Genomic DNA, 9,657 nt, shown 5'->3' with positions numbered 1-9,657 from the left:
ACGGACGAAAGTTCACTCCCACCCTAGAAACAACATTCTCGAAACAGTTCTGATCGACTCAGAACTACGCAACCTCGAAGACATCACCAAGCCTATCGTATCGCAGATTATGATGTCTCCTACCATCAATCAATTACATAAGATCAAGAATATAAAGTTCACGATCCTTTTCAGATGTGATACCTTCCACAAGGTACCACCAGTCAAAATCAATAGCCAGTGTACCACCAGTGAAAACCATCAAATGTCCTTCCACTTTATATCTGTCATGCCTCGGAAACGGTGCATCTGCAGTTCAACTGTACCCTGTGGTTGTTGTTGTTGGTCTGCACGCCCATGGGATCTTGCCGAACAGCAAATTACTTAGTATCTTCATGCGTCATGCACTTTCTAGATTGAGCAAGGCCTTATAATTGATTAATTGGTAGCACCCAACGCACCGGGTCCTTTATAGACGATCTAGTGCAACAGAATAGAGCATATTAGATCGTTGATGATGGGGTGCACTCCAGACGGCCAACATATCGATTCTTGGTATCGGATAGTCGAACACGCAGTCAACTCGTAAAATCAAGGCTGTCGTCAGGCCTCGGATTTCATCGTATTCTCGATTGATGGACTATCTCGTCCTACCGAAGGTCACAGCTTGTCTACCAACTTCTACAGTTCAGATAAATGGATGTAACATAATGGTGGAGATCGAACTGGCGGATCCGGAGTTCTTCCGCTCAAGAAAGATCGCCTTGGTTCTGGGCATCCAAGCCTTTTTCAGTTAAAGTGTGTCCCACATCAATTTGCATCACGGAAAAAAAACGCTGTTGAAAATTACCTAGTTGGCCGATCCTTTTCAAACTTTCAGGCAATAAAATATAGCCCATTAGTTAGCTTTTGGCATTTGTGTGTGTGAGGTAAACAATTCGATTGGGCTTCTTGTTTTCTCTGTGCTAATTCGTGATTTTTTAACGTTTTTCATAAAATTGTTACACCCGAACCCATGGAGTACTTTTCACATCACCCTATCGCATCCCGCTGGAGTACCGCACCTACATACCGTTTAATCAGCCAAATTCATCGATTTACCGTCTCAACGTACACTACGTGTGATCCGCCATAGCAACAATGGAAACTGTGTGTTTCTCTTGTGCCAGAAGTCTCGCCAAAGCTGATGAAATTATGTGCAATGGATTTTGCAAGTCGTCGTTCCATCTGAAATGCGTTCATCAGACCCCAGCTACTCGTGATAACATTGCAGCTTGTTCCCAACTATTTTGGATGTGCTAAGCTTGCACCAAAATGATGGCGAACGCGTCCTTTCGACAAGCAATTGCGTCCACCAATACTGCAATGCATGTTTTGGTTGAAGATCAAAACCAGGTATTGAATGAACTGAGGAACGAGATCGCTCAAAACACTACCAAAATCAACACAATTCTCGAACAATCAGCAACGCGTAACGAACAAACCCAGCCAACACCGATAACTTCTGGCAACGACACACGACAACAAACAGAGTCTACTGGGACGAAACAAATAGAACCCGGGGTTACCATCCCACTTGCAACAGCTAAAAAGCAAAAGAAGTTTTGGCTGTACTTGTCCGGTTTCGACCCTTCAGCATCAGCAACTCAAATCGAAAAGCTCGTCAAGGATAATCTCGACACTGATGATGACATTGAAGTAACTAAGTTAGTTCCCAAAGGCAAAAATCTTAACGAACTTACTTTTGTTTCAGGAACAAGCCCTCTATGGATCGACGTGGCAACAAGGAATAGTATTTCGTCCATTCGATTCCAAGCAATCATCGTCGGATCGGCCTATTTTTCGCTTCGGACCAAAACAAACCAAGTACTGCTAGCACTATCCCAATCTGACTACGATGTGATAGCTTTCACCGAAACCTGGCTCGGTGCTGATATTTCAAATTCTGAATTATCACACAACTATACAATCTATTGCTGTGCCCTGCGCTTCGGTCAGAGAGCGTATAGGGCGTCGTTGTGCCAATTTGGTCGTGGCACATTTCGAGGAAGAGAGAGTAATTGCAGTTAGATCAAAAGTGCCTGAGAAAAATGCAAGTACTTTCGCAGATTACCCGAAGTTGCGATAGTGAAGGTATGATCACAGAAAAGCAGACATAACACTCTTAAAACGTTCATCAAAATCGTTTTTAACGGTAAATTTAAATGTTTCTTAGTTAGTAGTACTGCCATTTGTGGTGCACATAATCAATTCACTAGCGTTTGACGTTTACACACTGTTGAGTGTATCTGTTGAGTGTATTGCCCATCAAAGTATATACGACAGATGGCGGTAGAGTTTACAATTATAAATGTTCAATGTGTTGTGTCTGCTTGTCTGTGATATAACATTGAGGTAACGCTAGGATAAATTCAAAACATTGAGTAATATTACGCATCACTTTCAGAAATACTTCACTTCGCAACCGATGAACCATTCTGACAGCCATATGAGTACCCAAGTAACCATATAGTCGCAATATAGCTTGTATATTCTTACTTTGCTTGCCCTAATAAAAAATAACCATAAACGAACGATAACCCAAATCATTGAAATATTCCACAAATGGTTTGGATGATACCCAGAACACGTCGTTAAGCAAATTAACCATACAATTTTCATTAGGGTGAGTATGGTTAGTTGGGGAATCTGATGAAACTGTCACTTCTTGAAACTGATCCCTTTCGTATTTCTTTCATTCTCCTTTCGCAAACGGAGCATTTGATGGATTAGTGACTTTGGACGTGAGCCTCGTCCCAGATCACCATGGCAATTCAATAACATATGGTGGACATCAAACCGACCAAAAAAGGCGGAATCATATTAGAACCAACCAACCAAGGACGGTCTACGGAAGGAAATTGCCGGTGAAGCACGGAATGAAATACGAAGCGTTAGAGAAAAAGTCCAAGGAATTCCAAAAGAAGCAAATAACGATGGCGGAAGAGCAGAATATGGTGAGAGCTTTCCATTTATTTAAAAAATAAATAAATATCAAAATAACACTAAATACATGCCAGGGTTGAAAAGAATATTTTCGAACCTGGAAGTGTGTATGTATCACCAATATCCATTTGATAACGGTGATGCATACATGCGGGGCTTATTGTGAGTGAAAGTAACCTCGGAATGGGCGTGACTCTCCAGACATTCTGAAATGGGTTGCTGGATCTGCAATAGAGCTATCACCTTCTAACTCCCGGACTAAAGCTGTCTACAATGACCATAAATGCGACATTGTAGAGAGAGTTCTTCCATAATAACACTGCCGGCCAGTGGGGGTTAGAGGGAATACACACACACACACACACACACACACACACACACACACACACACACACACACACACACACACACACACACACACACACACACACACACACACACACACACACACACACACACACACACACACACACACACACACACACACACACACACACACACACACACACACACACACACACACACACACACACACACACACACACACAACTATACAATCTATTGCTGTGATCGCAACGCCACAACAAGCCAATTTTGACGAGGTGGTGGTGTTTTGGTCGGCGTCCGTAATGCATTGAACAGTGCCGCTGTTTCGATTGCTGGTACCGAGTGTTTGGAGCAAATAATCGTTCGGATCAAGCTGCCTACATTTGAACTCTTCGTCTGTTGTATTTATCTCCATCCCAACAACGACAATGCATTGTATGAACAGCACTGTTCATGTGTTCAAAGACTGATGGATCAAGCGGGTGATCGTGGTTTGGTTGTTGTTGTTGGTGACTACAATCTACCCTTCTTGATGATGAATTGCGATGTTTGCTACCTACAAATACGTCTTCTGAGCAGGAGTTCACTGTGGTTGAATCGTTCATCGCTAATGGTCTGCATCAGTTGAATCATTATGGTAATGCGAATGGAAGGATACTAGATTTGGTTTTCTCTACTGATATCAATGTACTCGAGCTTGTGAGCCCCCATCACCGCTACTGCGTGTTGATGAACATCATAAGCCATTGGTGCTTGTGATTGAAACTGCAAGCGAATGTGAAATTTCCCGAGCAACTGATCCGTTAGATTTTGACTTCAAGCGATGTGATTTTGCAGTTTTGAGCTCAATGATTTCGGACGTCGGATGGGTGAATCTTCTAATTGGTTGCAGTGTCGACGAAGCGGTATCGATATTCTACGACAAGCTTTATGGAATCATGAGCGAAGTTGTGCCTCTAAAACAACGGATCGACACCCACAGGAAGAAACAACCATGGTGGAACAATGAACTGTAACGGCTGCGAAATCGTCTACGCAGGGCAAGGAAGCGTTACTTTCGGTCTAGGAATGAACTGAGCTGCGTGACTTAGAGAGCGAATATTACTCTTTGCATGCACAATGCTTTCGCTGCTACATTCATCGTACTGAAGCAAGTTTGAAACAGGACCCCCAACAATTCTGGCAATATGTGAAGACCCGTAAGCGATCCAACGGAATGCCTAGACATCTTCGTTACCAAGATGAGGCAGCTGAATCTCCATCAGAATCTGCAAATCTGTTCTCGGCGTTCTTTCGAAGTGTGCAAAGTAATAACCGACCACCTTTGACTGAATCGTACTTGAGCAATTTCCCGCACTACGACTTGAACGTGACCGTCTACAACTTCTCTCGGCAAGATGTTTTTGCTAAGCTGGTTTCTATCGACACTTCGAAAGGAGCAGGTCCAGATCGTCTGTCAACTTTCTTCATCAATCGGTGTGCGGAGTCAATCGCTTTGCCTGTGAGTATACTCTTCAACAGATCTCTTTCGGAGGGCATATTTCCCAACAAATGGAAAACTGCAGTCATCACTCCCATTCATAAAAGTGGTAATGTTAATGACGTCGAAAATTATCGTGCAATTTCGATTTTGAGTTGCTTTCCTAAAGTCTTGGAGAGTCTTGTCCATGATTCTTTGTAACATGGATTTGTCAGGAAGCGGTCAACAACAACCAACCTGATGTGCTACTATTCTTCTCTTCTGGACAGCCTTGAAAAGCGACAAAAGGTCAATGCAGTTTATGTCGACTTTTTTAAAGCATTCGACAAAGTGCCGCATGCACTGGCAGTGGAAAAACTCAAACGCATGGGATTCCTTCAGTGGCTTACTCAATGGATTGAATCGTACTTGTCTGAGCGTTGGGCTTTTGTACGCCTCGGTGGAACCTCATCTGAAACGTTCTCAATTACTTCCGGGGTTCCCCAAGTTCCCCAGTTCATGTCCTTGGGTACGAAAGTGACCCCGTTGGTTTCGTACCACTCCAGGACAACATTTGAATAGTGGCACGAAGCTAGATCCGGCCAGACGATCATAGGGCGCTCGTGTTGCTTCAACAGGGGAAGCAGACGCTTCTGTAGACACTCCTTGAGGTAGATCTTCCCGTTTACAGTCCCGGTAGTCACAAACGGCGCACTCCGTTTGTCACATGAGCAGATCGCTTGCCAAATCATGTATTTCTTGGCAAACTTTGAAAGTTTCTGCTTCCTTACTTCCTTCGGAACATCAAACTTGTGCTGGGCGGCGAAGAACAGTAGCCCCGGAAGCTGCCGGAAGTCCGCCTTGACGTAAGTCTCATCATCCATGATAAGACATTGAGGCTTCGTCAGCATCTAGGAGTACCGTTTCTGGGCTCGTGACTTTCCCACCGTATTTTGCCGTTCGTCACGATTTGAAGTCCTTGGCTCTCTGAACGAAAGACTTGGACAGATTCAACTTTTTGGCCACATCCCTGACCGAAGCATTGCAATTCCGCTTATACGCTTTCACAACACGCTTGTGATCCTGATCACTAATAGAACATCCATTCTGATCGCATTTCTCCTTCCGTTCGATGCTCAGAGTTACGGTTAGTCGGTCACTAGTTATTAGTCGGTCACTAGTTACTAGTCGGTCACTAGTTACAGTTAGTTATATTCATATGGATAGTAATATCAAAGATAGCCTGAGATAATTCTTACTACGAATATCAGAGTCGAAAGTGAAATTCAATGCTAGGCCAAAATCTTACGTCAATTGAGCTACAGTTGACATAAACAACGAAATCGTTTACAAGCTTGCATACAATATTGCTTAAATTTACACAAAATATCGAGTAAATTTATGCCAAATGTAGCGTTAATATTATGTGCGCTATATCTCACAGAAATTTAAATGAATTTTTCAAATGGTGTGGAAAAATCTCGGATTTTTTTTTTATTTAGTAATTCAAGATTTGTTTCAAGAGAAACGAGCTACAGAGAATTCCCAGTTATGCCCTTATAATTCTAGTTTTTTTTATTATAGTTACTTTAACGCTCTTGGGTCATTCGTGACTTGGCTGGGGGTGAGATTTGAACTCGTGGCTTCAGCGTGAGAGGTATGGATTCGAACCTCTACACCGGGGTTGCCACCCCCCCCCTAAAAACCACGATTTTAGATTACCTCTCCTGTCTTGAAAAATAACCTCCCCTCTAATATTTTCACATGAAAATATGTATCGAAGCACGCAAAATTTGGTAACGTTATTTAAAAAAAAAACTGGTTGCCCCAATTTGCAAATTATCCACCGGAATATCGTATGTTATTGTAAGATTCTAATCGCTAGGCATGTGCGTTGCGATGTTTGCTTCATGGTCATTTAAACTACAACGTAGAATTTGGTACAATTGATTTAGATAATAGCATGCTGATCACATCATATGGAGTCATAAGTCGACAACATGAAACATAGTTGTAAGTTTTGAAATAAAAATTTCAAAAAATTGTTGAGGCTCCTAAAATATGGGGGCCTAGGTCCATGGCCCCCAATAAAGCCAGGCCTGGCTACGCCATTTGGTCTGAAATACAGTGAATCTGAAGACTCTTTCTCGTAAATTAATATTTCCCTTTTAAAGCTAATACTGATTGACTGACTGACAGAGTGAGCCGAAGGTATGGCATTATTTGCATTTAACGAGTCGTCTAATGAAAGTATAAACTGCACTATGCACCGACTTTTTACCGTATCCAAAAACGGCGTAACATTTCTAGAAATATCCAAAAGGAAATCATACCTGCACTGCATATGGAAAGCCCTTTGCACACCTTTTCAAAACCCGATCGTATACAGGTCTCTCTATAGGCATCGAAAAAAGAGAATAAACAAATAAAATGAAACAACCACAACACAACAGCATTTCAATCATCCTTCATCTGCCGGTCGTTTCTGGTTTCCTGATGCTTTTGTTCGCTCGGCGGTCCATCTAGGGATCGAGCTCGGTTTCATCGTGGTCGTCGTCGTCGTCGTCGTCGTCGTAGCAGAAGAGCAGAGCTATTCAAAGTGCATTCGTCCCTTCTCGCCAGTTGTTGGTTCAAGTTGGGTCTGTTTGCAGTTGGAATGAATAAAGAAAACCATATTATTGCACAATATTTTACCGACTGATGCCTTGCTTCGGACAAAATGAATCCATCCGAAATGGACCTCTTTTCTGGAAGTGACAAGTGGCACCGACCGGAATACGGCCGCAAGCAGCTCTACCATCAAAAATCTAAGAACGGAACTCCTGTTGCTTGTGTTTGAGATTTCACTGTTTGTAGCTAAATGGTTCGAAATTTAACATAAATAATCTCCATCTTGTTTGGGATGAGATTACTTTGTCATACAGCAGTAAGAAGCCCCTGCTCTGCTACACCCATTTGGTGGCGGTACAGCTCTAATAGGTTTCAGTTCATCACCCCAAGAAGGGGAATCAACGCGGCTCACTGCAGTAAGTATGATAGAGCGAAGGGCTAAATTCAATTAAAAACAAAACGTCAACTTTTACCCTTCTTTCATGACGAAATGGGGGAGATTGTGTGACTCGTATTTACCGATTGACCACATTCTCCCATTTCACATCATCAATCATCATCAATCGGGAGGTTTCGTTTTTTTTCCTGGTGTTTGTGGGTGAACCAATCTTCTGTCTGTCTACCCACCTACATTTGGCTATAGTAGACCAAATCGCCTTTTGTAAAAGGGTTCGTCCGGGAATATTTATGTGTGCCAAAACTCAGCGACCGGAATGGCCACTTGTATGATAAATGCTGACAGTTATTTGGACCATCAATTAATTTGATTTGCTGTGGAATGATTCGAAAGATTGAGCGGGGATAGTGAAAAGGTATGTCTAACGTATAACATATGGACTAACAGGTCGAGTGAGATAGTATCTAGATTTTGGTTTCTTCTCTAGCTCGTCCCATCTGATGGTGATCTACTACCCTCATCAATATTAATTTTCTGTTCAGAGACGACAGTTTATTTTTCCAGGTAGAGAGCGGTTGAGTTTTTTCAGTTTGTTTAAAGCATTTGGTGGAATATATTGAAGTTTGAATATCCTATTCCTTGGATACGGTTTTTTTTCAACTAAGCCAGTATTTATGAAATAATGAGAAACATGGTACTTTTCCGTATCCGTTTAGAACTATAGTAATTCAAAGAAAATTGATTGAATTATGAGAAATTGGATAATTATAGTCCCTCTAGTATTCGTGTTAGCCATTAAGGCAGAACATATCATAGTTTCAGCTATGTTTTTAAACTAGACGCACGTTTAACTTTGGATGTTTCCGTCATACATAAAACAAATCTAGTAATAAATTTATATTATCCAGGCCTGTGCTGGTATAAGTACTAGTTGACTAGAGTAAGTTAGTTTTGGCCCTAGCCCCAGAATTTGGCCCTAGTTGGAATTATAGCTAATAATTAGAGAATATGGATGAATTTCACGCCAACTCCACAAATGGTTGGCAGCACACATAGCATGGGATTGGCTTGATGATGGAATCTTTAACCTTGATCCTTTCATGATATCTGCTGCCAGCGCTGCTATGGTGGACGGTACAATCTTCCTGAATTTCCGGCAACACAACTCTATTCTATTCGTCTCCTGGATCTGGTTTTCTGTGGTTCTGATAGCAATATTGTAGGTAACGAAGCTGTGTCCCCATTGCTGGCAATTGATTTGCATCATCCTCCGCTTCTATTCTCGTTACCAACTCAATCAGATTGTGATGTCCATGTGGAATCTCTTGATGCTGGTCAACAACCGTTCAACTACTCATAAATCGATTTTGTCATGCTCAACGAGTTCCTGTTAAACTCTGATTGGAACAGTATTCTGGCAACACATAACATGACATGGCTCACCGATAACACTCCAAAACCAAAACCTCCTATTTGGAGTTCTCCACTCCTGCGGCTTTTGAAACGCGATAAAATTTTCTGAGCATGAGCATGAACATGATTGACTGCCCGCGGATGCTACTCTGTTATTGCCAGATCAGCTGTAGTTACACAGAGAACCAATGGATGATTCTTGGAACTAGCATTCATCATCAATATGTAAAAACTGTAATTTCAAACTAGGCACCAGCGCCGGCTGCGCCCGAAAAACCCGACAATCCTCTGCACTTCCACGAGAAATCACTGGGGTGTTGAATAAAAAGGTTGGGTTTGTAGCTATCTTTTTTCATGTCAAACGCTACATCTCAGCAATGCTACACGGATTTATGTCAGGATGTTCAGTTACATCAAATTTATTGGAGTTCACCTCAACTTGTATAAATCACTTGGAAAATAGGACTTAAGTAGATACCACTCACTT

The sequence above is a fragment of the Ochlerotatus camptorhynchus genome, unplaced genomic scaffold (assembly GCF_037179485.1).
Source record: "Ochlerotatus camptorhynchus isolate MF236.1 unplaced genomic scaffold, CSIRO-AGI_Acam_v1.1 ptg000503l, whole genome shotgun sequence".
Classification (NCBI taxonomy): Eukaryota; Metazoa; Arthropoda; class Insecta; order Diptera; family Culicidae; genus Ochlerotatus; species Ochlerotatus camptorhynchus.
Note: the sequence above shows the minus strand (reverse complement) of the source record.